General features: G+C 39.4%; 1 pseudogene; it reads left to right on the top strand.

Annotated features, from left to right (window-relative positions):
• Positions 1–3,675: 3,675 nt before the first annotated feature.
• Positions 3,676–3,879, top strand: LOC118760562 (U2 spliceosomal RNA; annotated as a pseudogene).
• Positions 3,880–15,715: the final 11,836 nt, after the last annotated feature.

The raw sequence follows: 15,715 nt of genomic DNA on the forward strand, positions 1-15,715 counted from the left end.
TTAGAGTATTCGGGAGCAAGAAAGTCTAGTCAATGTAAACAAAGGAAAGATGAAAAGGTCAAAGGGAATTTCAAAACATTGTTAAATTCAAACATCCTCATTTTAAGCTAGCTATCCAGGATTGCCCAGACCAGTTTGTGTTTTGCCTTATTGAAAAGCTGTTTCAGTGGGTATTTAGAAAACGGTACAGAAAGGAAAAATGAGGGTTGGATATAGAGAAAGAAATTTAGCATCTCTACAGCATTGAATGGTTCCCCAGCATGACATAAATTGATTACAACATGTACAATAATGAAATTACTTCTATTACTTTATAAAGCTCATAGTTTAAAATGTATTTCAACATATGAGAGAAGGGAAAAATCTACTATATAGTTAACTTTTTCTAACTTAATTGGCTATAAATATTATGTTTATTTTTATGAAAGGCAAAATTAAATTATTGCTGCCATCAAGAGAGTGCTTTAATTTACACTTCAACAAAATGATGCAGAAAGGTTGGGGACAAAGATTTTAATAAATGATGGCTGGTTCTAGCAGTTGCTGAGCATACCCCAAATATTATGTTTGCAAAATTTCTTACATGTAAATATAGCTCTTCTAGAGGTATTGCACAGACCCAGTTTTAATGTCATGAACTTAATCTGATCTGTGGAACATATGTGCTTCCAGATTTCCATGGGCTGTTGTGATAGATAAATGAATTGCTTAGCTTTATATTTTTGTCTATATTTGCTATCCCATGTTAAGTATACCAATAGGATGAGTATGTCCAGATTATGAAAATAATCTTTTTTTTTAAGATTTATTTATTTTATTACAAAGTCAGATATACAGAGAGGAGGAGAGACAGAGAGGAAGATCTTCTGTCCGATGATTCACTCCCCAAGCGAGCCACAACAGGCCGGTGCGCGCCAATCCGAAGCCAGGAACCAGGAACCTCTTCCAGGTCTCCCACACGGGTGCAGGGTCCCAAAGCTTTGCGCCGTCCTCGACTGCTTTCCCAGGCCACAAGCAGGGAGCTGGATGGGAAGTGGAGCTGCCGGGATTAGAACCGGCGCCCATCTGGGATCCCGGGGCGTTGAAGGTGAGGACTTTAGCCGCTAGGCCACGCCACCGGGCCCTATGAAAATAATCTTAAAGATTTTAGCTCCCCTATTTATTATATGTACTAGCTGAAAGTTAATGATTCTAAGTGGCTAGCCTAAGACTCAATAGCACAACAATAACATTAGAAGTCTAGAATCAAATGTATTTGTTCATTTCTGTTTATATTATGAATTAATATGTAATAACAAAGATTATGAAGATACTGACACAGATCAGGGAGATGCTGAAATAAAAGTGCCCAATGCCTAAGCTATGCTCTGAGATGTTTTCTTTGGAATGTGCCATCACAATTTATGCATCATCTTAAAGGCAAAAAAACACAGGACTTCACAAGAAAATGAGTATTTTTAATGTCATTTGACAAAGATTTCAAAATCTCTAAGTGAACAACTGTGGGTAACTTCTCTGGCATTAAATTATCTGCTTGAATCATCTATAAACTTGAAAAGCCCTGAGAATAGAATCTGATGGATGAGTAGAGATGGATATTGACTTAGGTTTTAATGAAAAGGTTTCGTTGTTCTAGTTGATGATTCACTTGGTGAAATTTCTCTTTTTCTGATTCCTGTGCCTGTCATGTCATTCCTGCAAAGGTCATCGTTGAATGAGTCAACCTCATTTTGTTGACAATTTCTAACAGTATTAAATTGTGTTGCTCACATCTTGTCACATAAAAGGAAATTTTTCTATTATAAGGGTCTTTTTTCTTTATTGTTATCATGTAAAGGAAGGTTTTTCAACAACTTAATAATTTGAATACATCTATAGGGTTATTTAAAAAAAACTTACATATTCTGATTTTTCTAAAGCATTTTTCATTGAAAAGGCAGAGCATCAAAGAAAGGGGAATGAAAGGTGAAAGAAAGAGTGATCTTCTATCCAGTCATTTACTTCCAAACAGCTGCAACATATGTGGTTAGGCCAAGTCAAAGCCAAGAGCCATAAAATCTACCTAGTCTCCCACATAGGTGACAGGGGCCCAAGTACCTTCCCTTCATGTGCTACCTCTTCATGTACATTATCAGAAAAAGGCATCAGAAGCAGAGCAGCCAGGAATGGAACTGGCACATGGATATTTGATTATAGCATTTTAAGCAGTGACTTAAGTTCCTGTACCACAATGCCAGCCCTGATATTTTACAAACTAAAATATCAATATTTTTTTATTTATGGTATTTGGAAGACTCATCTAGTAGAATTTGTTAAAAAATTTTTTTAACACTATCTCAATTGAAAACCAAACTTTCCTCTAATACTGATGATTAATGGTATATATTTCAATAAAATGTATTCTTAATTTTACTGTGCAAATATGTGACATGTCATCATGAGTCAAAATCCAAGTGATAGTTTCTGAATTAGCAGAATTCCAGAATCAATCTTAATTTGCTTAACTATTTTACATATGGAGATTCTATTTTACCGATATTTTTCCAGATATCAAGGTTAGAGGTAGAATTTGTTCTTTGGATTTTTAATTGAACAATGCGTGGAAAGACAGACATGAAAGTTGTTGTTCATTTGAATTCTCCATTGCATATTGTAGCAGATTCATGAGACCACTCATAGGTACATTGTATAGGTGCTGAATAAATTGAAAAACCAACAGAGGTAAACAACAAAATATCACTTTAGTTATGAATGGCATGAAATGGAAGTATATGGCATTAGTTCTGTTGATCAGGTGGACTTGTTACTAACAATTCCCAGAATCAGACATCTTCATTCGCTTATTCATAGCTACACTGAACCAGGATAGTCCTCACTCCCTATAGGGACAGAGCACCATAAATCTCCCCAGAGGCAAGTCTGTCCCCATGCTGGAGAAAGATGTAGCTAAGCAAAACCTACAAAACTGTTTATCAATCTGATAAGTCATTTTGGCTTGCCAGAGGCAGAGTGGCTTAAAATGGGTAGGATCCCTGACAGTGCATTTAGAGAATCATCTCCTCATGTAATCCCAAGAAGTTGGAAGAAGGCTAACACAGACTATGCAAGATTTGACTCGACTCTTATGAAAGTGCTTTGTCTGTCTCTACTGTTCTTTCTATCACCATCCTATTTGCTGTTTTGCCATTTCCCCATGCTCCTGATCTTTTTATCACTAAGATAAACAGGGATATGACTCTCTAAGGTTCAAGTAAATAAAATGATGGATGATACACGATGGGAAGCCTTGAATAGCTGGAATCATAAAGGATTGCCAGGTTTAAAGAAAAAAATCTTAGAATTAAGCACAAAAGGTAATGGTAGCAAATGAGTTGAACACTGCAATATCTTGATAGGGGATAGAAGTTGATACACCCTTCAGGAACCTGAAGAGAAAAACAGGCAAATCCTGATCAATACAATGAACATTCTGTGATTCTGGGGTTTCCATACTCACACAAAATGTGTGAAATTTAGCATAGACATTGCTTGACTGCACTAGTATAAATCTTGTGGTCAATAAAAGCATAGATTTTCCTGTAGCATCACCAAATCCATTTGAAGTAAACGATGTAGAAAGGGTGTAAAGAATTGCTATATGTAGGCATATCCTTTATATATAAATACAAGGAATATATTGCTTCTTGGCATTTTGGTTAAGATCAAGTGCAGTATTTCTTGTAATCAGTTTAATAAATACATGGGATATAAACTGACTGGGCCTATGAGATAGCTTAGAGGCAAAATTTTACTTCAAAAACTGAAATTATTATGTAAGCTTCTATGCTACAAAAGCCTTGCTCCCAGGCATGGCACTGTAGCCTAGTGGCTAAAGTCCTCGCCTTGCAGATGCCAGGATTCTATATGGGCACTGGTTCTAGTCAGGGTGGCCCCACTTCCCATCCAACTCCCTGCTTGCGGCCTGGGAAAGCAATCAAGGAAAGTGCAAAGACTTGGGACCCTACGCCTGTATGGGAGACCCAGAAGAGGCTCCTGTCTCCTGGGCTCAGACCGGCTCAGCTTTGGTAGTTGTGGCAGCTTGGGGAATGAATCATTGGACAGAAGATCTTCCTCTCTGTCTCTCCTCTTCTCTGTATACCATATTTTCCAATAAAAATAAATCTTAAAAAAAAAAACACCTCGCCCTTCCAAAAGCTTCTCCATAGTAGCAAGATGTTATTGATTTAGGTAAAATGCATAATCTTCAAGAGATAAAAAGATAGTTAAACTGAGCAGTGATTTAACTTTTCCCAGCTATATTTTTTCTATCTTAAAGCAGCAATTATTTTTCCACTGTTCTTACCCAGATGTTTTAGTGTACTTTTGACAAATTCTTCCTTATATTCTATGATTTCATAATCATTTGCCATGTGGTAATATTTTTATTCAGGCAAAAAGGTAGGCTTGACAAAATCTTGGTATCAAAGTTTCATAATTAGGCTGTTTTATTCAGAGTTTGAAATATTATAACCATGAGAGGAAAGCAATATTGCTTTCAAAGGCTTGGTTGTTACCTTATTTTAAAAATTGTTTTCCCAGGACCCAACATGGTAGTCTAGTGGCTGAAGTCCTCATCTTGCATGCTCCACGGTCCAAAACTGGTATTGGTCCATATCTTGGCTTTCTGCTTCCCTTCCAGTTCCCTGCTTGTGGTCTGGGAAAGCAGTAGAGGATAGCCCAAATCCTTGGCACCCTGCACCCACCTGAGAGACCCAGAAGAAACTCCTAGCTCCTGGCTTCTGAATGGCTCAGCTGTGGTTCTTGTGGCCACTTAGGGAAGGAATCAGCAGATGAAAGATCTTTCTGTCTCTCATTCTCTTTGTAAATCTGACCTTCCAGTTAAATAAATGAATACATGCGTAAATAAATCTTTTTAAAAAAATCCCACTCTCTACGTTGTATTATTTCTTTTATGGATCATAGATACCCACAAAATCTGTATCCCAAATGAGAAAGAAAATGCTGTTAGCACCTGATATTACTATCAATTATCTCGGGCACAAAAAGGAAAGAAGATGGACCTGCTCTGTTTACACCATTAATTGGGCTGAGTCCACACATGATTCCTTTGCCATTGCTACAGAAGTCAGGTAATAATAAGGGTTCTTTGGTGTTTGGACTTCTGAAGTAAGTCAAAGAAAAATAGGAGAAAACTAGTAGAAAAACTAGGAGGAAACTGAGAAACTGCAACAGATATTGCATGATGAATACTTACATTATCTGTAGCAGAAAACTAAATTGACAATTATTTGTTTCTGGGAGTTTACATCTGTGTTACACTAAAAGAGTCAATCAATTAATGTAGGACTTGGGAAAAAGAAGGAAATATCACCTCAAACTTCTTTATTTTTGTCTTGATCATCTTACTCTAATCCATGTATCTTGCATATATCCTCTTCTATCTGACACCTGCTTATTTTGAAAGTTAATCTTTTTTGCAGAACAACCAAAACACCAAAACAAACCAACCACTCAAGAATTGGGCACAGGAAATGGGCAGATGTTTCACAAAGGAACAAACCCAAATGGCAAACAAACATATGAAAAAAATGCTCAAGTTCCTTGGCAATAAGGGAAATCCAAATTAAGACAACAATGAGGTACCACCTAAAGCCAGTAAGGATGACACACACAAAAAAAACCACAAACAACACTTGCTGGTGAGGAACTTCTAATTGATTGGGATAATATTCTGCCAGTTCTACCTTCAGACCAGAGAAGATGTCCCCAAGAAACTGTTGAATTTATCTGGACAATAAGATGCTGGACTCTATGTTTGGTATATGTTTGCAATGAAAGAATCTTGACTTAATTTGGACTGCAATATTGCAACAAGATGGAGGAATCCACCAAGGGGGGAGGGACGGGGAGGGGTTGGGGGAATCCCTGAACCTATGAGAGACTGTGTCACATAATGCAACATAATTAATTTTAAAAAAGCAGTTAATCTTTTATTTGGATGGCAGAATTTACAAAAAAAGAGAAGAGATAAAGAGCTCTTCCACCTGCTGGTTGACTTCTCAAATGTCCGCAATGGCCAGAGCTTAGCTGGTCCGAAGTTGGGAGTGCAGAACTTCTTCCAGATCTCCCATGATCTCACGCCTATTATGGAGTGTTCACATTTGCTCTATAAAGTATACCAAAATTGTTCAACTCACTAAATTGTTGTTGTTTTGAGCTCTAAAATTCAAAGTTCTAGAAAGCATAGAATATTTGTGTCCCCTACAAAAATATTTCAGCAATCTCTAATTTTGCCCTATTCATTTATATGTTTAGTTGAAACTCACTGCTGTGTTCTTTCACAGAACCATTAATTAAACATCCATAACCCTAAATGATATTTATTAAATGATTATGTTTAGAGTAAGCATTTGGTGTAGCAATTGAATGCTGCTTGGAATGCCCGTATCCTATATGAGAGTTCGTGGGTTTGAGTCTCAGTTCTGCTCTCCGACTCGGCTACTTACTAAGGCATGCTGAGAGGCAGTGGGATGATGGCTTAATTACTTGAATCTCTGTCACCCACATGGAAGATGGATCTACTTTCTAGTGCCTGATTTTGGCTTTGTTGAGCCCTGGCTATTGTGTGTATTTGAGAAGTAAAATAGCAAATAGCAAGGAGATTCTTTCTTTCAAGAAAACAAATAATTAAAATGTAAATGATTGCTTATGTTTTGTGTTTCTCTTTTTCCAATAATCACCAGGAAGCTCAGGAAATTTTTCAGTAGAACTTTATAAAAGTTCAGGGTCCTGTATTGAGTGGACCTGTTATTTCTGAAGACTTTTTATTAGGTGATCTTTACATTTGCTGACTCACGCTTATTCCCAGTCCTGTTCTTTGGATATTCCAACATGCTCTAAATTAAATTGGTTTGCCTAATGGCTATCTTATAATCCAGCAAACAAATGTGATGTAATTTTAGTTTACTTAAGTCTGTCCTCATTTAATATATGCAAGAAATATGCATTAAGTAACTGGGTTAAGATATTTTAGCAATGGAATCTGCTGGAAAGCAGCATTGTTGTGCTAACCTAGCTTGAACTGCCAATAACTCAGACCAGTCTGGTGGTTGCTTATTGTAGGAAGGAAAATATTATTAGAGGTAATTAAGCATAATAAATTAACCGTATTAAGTGATGTCATGTTATCTACAAAAGTGTATATGCACTTTGCAACAAAGAACTTCAAATTTTTTCTGGTCATCTACTTCATTATTTATATTTCTATTACCAGAAATATTTATTGAAATGTTTATTAAATATTTTCATATTTAATTATGTGCCAGAGAGAACACTATGCATATATTTTAGAAAGTCTTTGTAACTTCACTATGTAGTGAGAATTGTAGAGTTACCCATTTGTAGCTGAGGGTAAAAAAGTGCTGACAGTAGGGCCCAGTGCAACAGCCTAGTGGCTAAATTCTCATCTTGCATCCACTGGGATCCCATATAGGAGTCAATTCACATACCAGCTGTTCCACTTTCCCTCCAGCTCCCTGTTTGTGGCCTGGGAAAATGGTGGAGGACAGCCCAAAGCCTTGGAACCCTGCACTTGTTTTTTAGTTGTAATTTATTATTATTCATTAATTACATTGTATTAGTTTCATAGGTACTGGGATTTCCCCCACCCCTGCCCAAACCCTCCTCCCATGGTGGATTCCTCCACCTTGTTGCATAACCACAGGTTAAGTTCAGTTGAGATTCCCTCACTGCAAGCATATACCAAACATGGAACCCTGCACTTGTGTGGGAGACCCGGAAGAGGCTCCTGGCTTTTGGCTTCAGACTGTCTTAGCTACAGCCGTTGGGTTACTTGGGGGTAAACCAGCGGATGCACGATCCCTCCCTCTGTATCCCCTACACTCTGTAAATCTGCCTTTCAAATAATAATAAACAAATCTTTAAAATAAAAGAGAAGTGCAGACAATAACTAGAGGAAGTTTAAAGATAACAAATAATAACATTGTAATGATTGTCCCCTAAAATTTGTACCTTTTGCATGATTTTATTTCCAGGCTCTAAATTACATGAGCATATGCACACCTGTGTGTAACAAATTTAAATGATATCATGATAACAAATATGTCATGCCTTTCTTTCCTAATGTCTCAAAATGAAACTCCTAGTTCATGTCGGTCAATTGCCAAAAGCCTAGAATATGGATTGTCATGATTTGAATCCCAGTTCCTTCTTCTCTTCCTTTTTTATGTTTGGGCAAGTTACTAAGCCTCACTGAGCTTAAATTTCTGCAATATGGTAATAATAACATTATTACTTAAAATAGTAATAACCTCATGATTACTGCAAGTGGTTATCAAATTTACAGAGAGGGATAAGGATGCAAGGCTACGAATGGGACAAAGTGGGCTCTAGAAATATGTCATCACAAATTATAAAGGAAAAAAACTGCTCTATTGAGATGGATGAGTAACACATTTTCTTCTTGAACCTCTTAGCTTGTAAGTCATTTGAATGTCAAAGCCGCCAAGGTCACCTTTGACACTGTGTGTGTGTGTGTGTGTGTGTGTGTGTGTGCACGCGCATGCGTGCATGCATGTGCATGCATGTGTTCATCTGATAGTCTCACATTTTCAAAAGCTCCACATTTTCCAAATTGCTGGAATCCCTTTCAGGGATATAAATAATATAATCCTGGCTACAAAATGAAATGACCTATGGTACAGAGGATTTGGGTACTGACTGAAATTACTATTAATTTCTGAAAGAAAATATGTGTCTTTATATCTCTGATTTTTCCATGGGAAAATATGTATCCCTTATCTATCCAGCAAAAAAATAAGATTTAAACACAGAATTCACCTTTTCATTTTTTTATTTGTCCTTACTTGGTTTGTTTTCCTTAGTATTTTTTTTTTTTTTTGGTACTTTGCTAATTCATCTCTCTTGTCTTCTAGTGCCACCTATTGTTCACACAGAAACATTGCATATTTTAAAACAAACACGTCAAAAGCTCATTTCACTTCAGTAGTGAAATTTTAATAGGCAGCGTAGCAGTTTCCATTCTTTTACCTTTAAAATCAGTCATCACTAGGAAGAATAACTAATCATGTTCATTTTTACTTTCTCTACATTTTTTGAGGTAGATTTTGGTTCCCTAGAGCTAAGGAAATGGGTTTAGTAAATAGCTGTTACTAAGACTATCACGGCAGTTAGGAGTAAAAGTAATCAACTTGTAAGAGCTCAACCGAATAACTGTATTGGTAGAAAATTATATTCAACATTATTCTCATGTCATTTCACTTAGCATTTTCCCAATGGGAGTTGAGTAGAAACTAATGGCAGATCAGACTATATTGTTTGTCCCTGAAAAGAGTCACCACTTATTTAAAAATGGTGTAGAGAGAACCTTGTTTCTCAGAGAATAAACTAAGTTTATTTGGAACTCTTGGAGGTAGTCTCTATAAAATGAGGCAACACTAATGGTAGTTATTAATTTTTAAGCTTTTACCAAATGCCAAGTGTTATGTTAAAACTGTTTTATTATTATTATTATTATTATTTTAACAACAGTAGGAACATACTATATTCCTGACAACCTGCCCAAGACCATTTCTCTACTAACTAGATTTACAAATACTTAATGTCAGTCCAATCTGAGGATAAGCCAGTATTCTTAAAGGCAAGAGGAAGATTCTACGGAGGAAAAAACTCTGGACATCCTATCCTTAGAAGAGATAAACATCTAAGCTGAGATCCGAAGTATAAATGAGAATGAGTAGGGGAATTAGAATGAGTCAACATAAAGAAAAATGTGAGAGAACTTACAGGGGAAATTAGGGTTTTTTGTTTGTTTCTTTGTTTTGTCAATTTTATTTTTGATGATGTTATTTACATAGTTGAACAGGGTGGGAAAGGTCAACCATCAGGGAAAAGTGGGCGAGACCATTATTTCTAAATGTTCCCTTTCTTCTTCCTGTATCTGGGAGAAGGAAGGAGATAAGGGGAAAAGCCACACCCAGCTGGCTCGGTACCCAGGGATGGAGAATGACCACCCGATGTCATTCCTGGGTCCCTGATGTGAAGCATGCTCTGAGGGATCTTCTTAGGTAGTTTTGATAGTTCTGAAATGCTGTCTATTGCTCCAATCTAAAGATGAAGAGATACTTCCAAGGTCTATTGGCTGACATAGTTCACCTCTGAGACCCCATTCACCCAGGTATTTCCTATCAATGCTTGAATAGTGTAGTTGTCCAATTTGTTCTGCCCTCCATGGAAGTCCTCTGCAGGCCCCAATGGATGACCATATTTTCCAGGAGCATCTGGGTATGCCATCCACTATTCTGTCTAGGTCACTAAGGAGGTGTGGTTCTGACACACGCATACCACGGTTAGTCTGCAGGTCCTGCGATTCTCCCCATGGTTGGAGTTCTGAATGCAACAGTTCAGTTGGAGAATCCCCAGAGAAACCTCATCTAAGATGATCCCACACCTGAATCTGGTACATGCTTGACCATATATGGGATCTGGTTCAGTCCCTCACCTACATTAGCCTACACACACATTGATATTTGCAATTAAGTGGTCAGTTCTATCTCCAGCTGTGTATCTTATGTAAACTATTGGATGCTGCAGCCCAGCCCAGCCCTGCATGTCACACACTTGGCCCTCACACTCACAGGGGAAACATGCAGCACAGTTAGAGCAACCCAAAATAATCCTCACCAGGCCCATCCCCAGCCCTGGTTCCTGTGCTTGCCAGTATGTACAGCAGATTGGTCTAATCTGTCCCACAGCCTATTCAACTCTCAAACATACTGATGGGCACTGAAGCCTAGCTCAAACCGACCAATCCCACTTTCTAGCCTACATTAATGCTGGTAAGTACCACCACCTGTCAAGCCAGGCCAACCCCTAGCCTTGGTCCTCATAGTCACCAGTGGCAGTTGCTGTGCATCAGAGAAGTGCCCATAGTTTCCCTTTTGGACTCACTTCCAGTCTCAGATCTTGCACTCTTAAACTGGTTCTGCAGTCTAGCTCGACAGGCCTTACTCCCAAACCATGAAATTGCCAGCTGATGCTGCAGCAAAGCCCAACCAGCTATCACTTACTCTGGTGTGTGCATGCATCAGCAGATACAGTTGGTTAGCTCAGCCTGACGCTCCCTTTAACACAGTTCACATGCAGGTCAACAGATGTTGTATCTTGCCTGTCCTGGTATGACCCAGTACAAGTTCACACACTCTCCCATGGGATTAGTGGCCCAGCAAGAGAGTCCCCTGCAGGGCCATTCTGTGCTCACACTACCCCCTACCCCCGCATCCAGGTTTCATGTATACTCGTGGGTTCTATGACCCAGTCTAGCTTGGCCTACCTGACTTTGGTTTTACAGGTGGGCACTGCAACCTAGCTTAGCCCAGCCAGCCTCCAGTCTCAGCCCTAATGTGAACTGGCTGGTATTATAGCCTGACAAAGCTTGTCCTGCACCCTGTTCTAGTTCTCACATGTGCCAGTGGGTGCTATTAACTATCCCAACCTGGCCTGCCCCAAGAACTAACTCACATGTATGCCAGTAGATGCGATAACCTGGCCTAATTAGGGCTGCTCCAAGCCTTGGTTCTTGTACTCACTTGCAGGAACTGTGTCCTGGCAAAGGAGTTCCCCAAGCTCCTCTATCAAGTCTCCTACCGGTGCCAGATTTCACATATACTGATAGGTTCTTGTCCCAGACTGACTCAGTCTACCTCTTGTCCTGGCAGGAATAGTGGCCTTGCCCATCCGACCCACACTCATCCTGGTTCTTACTATTGGGTGTTACAGTTCAGCCACACCTGGCCCATGCCAAGACCTAGCTCTCACATTGTTCAGCAAGTACCAAGACTTAGCCTAAACCATTCTACAACCACCCTGGCTCTTACAAGCACCAGTGGGTGCTAGAGTCTAGCCCAGTTTTGAAAACTCCAGATCTAGTCCACACCCATTCTGAGGAACACTGCAGTCATGTCCAGCAAAATCACACCCCTATTCCAACTCTCTTGCTCACCAACAGAAACCACAATCCCACCGGGGCATTTCCTTATCTCCCCAACAAGACCCCTTCCTTGACCATTCCATAGTCCCTGAACCCAGGATTTTATCCATTCCCCAGCCAAGCCTTTTGAAACCCAGTATTCCTATGGTGTGCTATGCTGGCCTTGAGTTCTGCCTTCCCACTAGTGTCCCAAGCTCTTAGCACATGTGCTGGTCTAGGACCTTATCCCTTTGCACACCCACATCCCAGGTCCATTTAAAGTTCTGCAAAACTGGCCCACCAGAACACCAGTCCAGCATGCTAAGCCCTCCTTTACCCGCCTGGGACCAAGTATATGGGGAAATCCCCAGGCTCCCTCCAACTCCCTGGACATGAACCCTGAGATCACTGCACACATTCCCTAGGCCCCTACAAGCTCATCAAGCACAAAGTCGCTTTGGGGTGTGCACCAGAAAGCACAAAGGCATCAAGTAATGCACCACTGGAAAGAGCAAAAGGGATTGTATTTTAAGAACCATGTGTAGATGGGAGAATCTAGATACTGGAACAGGGTAAGGACATGTTCAAATAAACAAAGAATCCTTAGCCAGGGTGAAGCAGAGAGAGCAGATTCCAGCAAATATAGGAAAGGCTGATAGCAGAGGAACACCTGGAAACTGAAGGACATGGGAAAGCAGCAGAGAAAATGATGTGGTGTTGCACTGATGTGATAATCCAGCAGCAGCAAGTGAGTGGTGATCCGAGCTCTACAGGTGGCTGGAAAGCCCCACAGGCAGCCAGGTCAGAAGGGGAGTTCCCCGGGGGATCAGGAGGTAAAGCCAGGCAAAGAACTGCCTAATCTGCTGATTTGTTTGATTCAACCAGAAGAGGACAAATCAACAGACCCCAAACAGGCAGCGAAGGAACAGAGCGGATTTCACTGCTCAGACACCCACCAGTGCCATATCAGGAATCATTTTGTGTGGTGAGACAATGCTTATGGGACTGGAGGTATGCACATTCACTAAACCAGGAGCAAACTCATTTCTGACTCAGTGCATTGCACTGATCCCACACAGAAAACAGTGCCAATTTAGCATTCTACAGTGTCCACCAAAGCTAGGTCCAGATGCATCCCAGACCTAAAGGCCAACAGACCCAGAATTCCACCAGTGCCACATTAGCTGCTATTTGGTGTGGTGTTCAAAGGCTGTGGGATCAGAGGGACAGCAATGAGCTGTGAATGTACTAAGCCAGGAAAAAACTCATTTCCAACTCAGTGCATTGCACTGGTCCCACTGGGAAAACAGTACCGATGTGACATCTTAAAGGTTCCATCTAAAATAGGTTTAGGTAGCCCCCAGAACTAACTACCACCAGATCCAAAACTCTACCATTGCCACATCAGGCACCATTTTGTACAGTGTTGCAAACATTGTGGGACTGGAGGGACAATAGTGAGCTGTGCATGTGCTAAGCTTGGAGCAAACTAACTTTCAGCTCAGTCTATTTCACTGGTACCACAGGGAATATAGTACTGCCTTTGCTTCCTATTGGTCCTACACAATATAGGTCCAGGTACCCCTCAGACCTAAGGGCCAGCAGATTCAGCAAGATCAACATGTTGTGTCTAATCCAGGGCACTGATCAAACCAGAAGTGGGAGAATAATTGTACAGATAATAATGCTGTCAAGGCATGGAATCCTGAGAGGTGGAGAGTGTTGAGCCAGGATCTAGGGCTGCGGAGATCATGATGGAAGAGTAACACAAGAGCCCAGACTTAAAACTCGCTGGAGGGAGTGGCACAAGTGATGAAAATGAAGAACTGGGTAACAACCACAATCAACAAAATCACACAGTAGACCTATGGGTGACACATCTTGGAAACCTACCTTAGGAAGAAGAATCTGCTAACACTAAGTACAATGACAAAAACAAAAGAAGAGACAGAGGCACAATGAATATCACTGAAGATTCCCCTGCAAAGGAGTAAAAGCCATTGCCAACCTCAGAGTTAACTGAGGAATACATTGATAAAATGGAGCATAGAGAACTTAAAAAAAAAAAACTTGTTGTAAAGCTTCTTGTCAACAAAAAGCATTTAAGAAATATGTCACACAGAAAATAGTGATACTGAAACAAAATCAAGCAGTATAATTAGAAATGAAGCACACAATGGGGCAAATTAAAAATTCAGTGGCAAGCAAGGGCAGCAACAGAATGAATGAAACAGAAGAAAGACACTGAGAATTAGAAAATGTTTCCTGCCACATGGGAAAACAATCAAAAAGTTGGAAGTGGAGCAGTGTCAAGCTAAAAATATACTCAGAATTAAGAAACACTATTAAAAGGCCAATTAGAAGACTTACGGGAGTTCCGGAAGGAAAAGCTAGCCTTAAAGATGCAGTCAATTAAATAATAAAGGAAAACTTCCCTAATTTGGAGAAGCAATTGAGAAACAACGTAAAGAGGGGCACAGAACTCCTAACAGAGTCGAGCGAAACAGATCTTCATCATGACATAATCATGCTCTCTTCAAACATGATAAAAAGATCCTTAAATGTGCACATGAAAAATCAACTTACCTATTGAGGAACCCCAATCAGACTTGCAGCTGACCTCTCAGAGGAAACACTGTAGGCCAGAAGAGAAGGGAACAGCATTTACCAGGTTCTTAAAGAAAAAAAAAAAAGTCAGCTCAGGATAAACTTACCCAGCAAAGCTTTCTTTTGTCTTTGAAAATGAATAAAATTATTCCACAGTTAAGAAAATATCAAGGCACATGCTTCTTCCAAGCTTGCCCTACTAATGACACTTAAAGATACTCTCTTGACAGAGAAAAGGAAAGCATGTGCCAAAACCAAAGGCAAATGTGGAGAACATTCCAGTAAAATGTCAACAGAAGTCTAAGGAAAACAGTGAACAATCCATTGCTAAAATGACAGGGTCAAATAACCACCTATTCATATTAACCCTGAATGTAAATGGCTCAAACTCATCAACCAAACATAGATTAGCAGACTGGATCTAAAAAGAAAACAAAACTCATCTATCTGTTACCTACAGGAGACATATTTCACCAACAAAGATCAGTGGAAAGTGTATCTTATGGATTTTGATGTTTTCATTTTTTTTTATTTCTTCAAAACTTTTCTTCCTCATGTTAAATTCTTCATTGCTTCATAGATCATATGGTAGCATCATTTTCTTCAACAATGCTCTTGATTTTCATTTCTTCAGCGACACATTAGTCATTCAGTAGCATGTTATTTAACTCCATGGCATTATAAATTTCTATTTTTCTTTGTATTATTGATTTTGTTTTGTGCCTTGTCATTTAACGGGAAGTACAGTAACTGTGTAATTGAGAATATCATATCCAGATGTGAAGATGCAATGAAGTATGCATTTCTACTTCCAGATCAAAGATTGATTCCCAATGAAGTTGTTAACTATATCTTGACAATAGGGTGCTGGACTCTGCCATTGTCTGTGCCTGCAATGCCATAATATACTTAAATATTGAAATTATGGACTTATGACTGTAGATGAAGAACTATACTATTGTAATAACATAGGGGATATTTGTAGGTGGCAGAGTTTGAGGAGTGGGTAAGGGAAATCCCAGAGCCATGGAACTTTATCATAAAATAATTTTTTAAAAAAATAAAAAAAATGTGTATTGAAAGTGACTGATACTTGATGTG

Source organism: Ochotona princeps, chromosome X, assembly GCF_030435755.1.
Source record: "Ochotona princeps isolate mOchPri1 chromosome X, mOchPri1.hap1, whole genome shotgun sequence".
Taxonomy (NCBI): Eukaryota; Metazoa; Chordata; class Mammalia; order Lagomorpha; family Ochotonidae; genus Ochotona; species Ochotona princeps.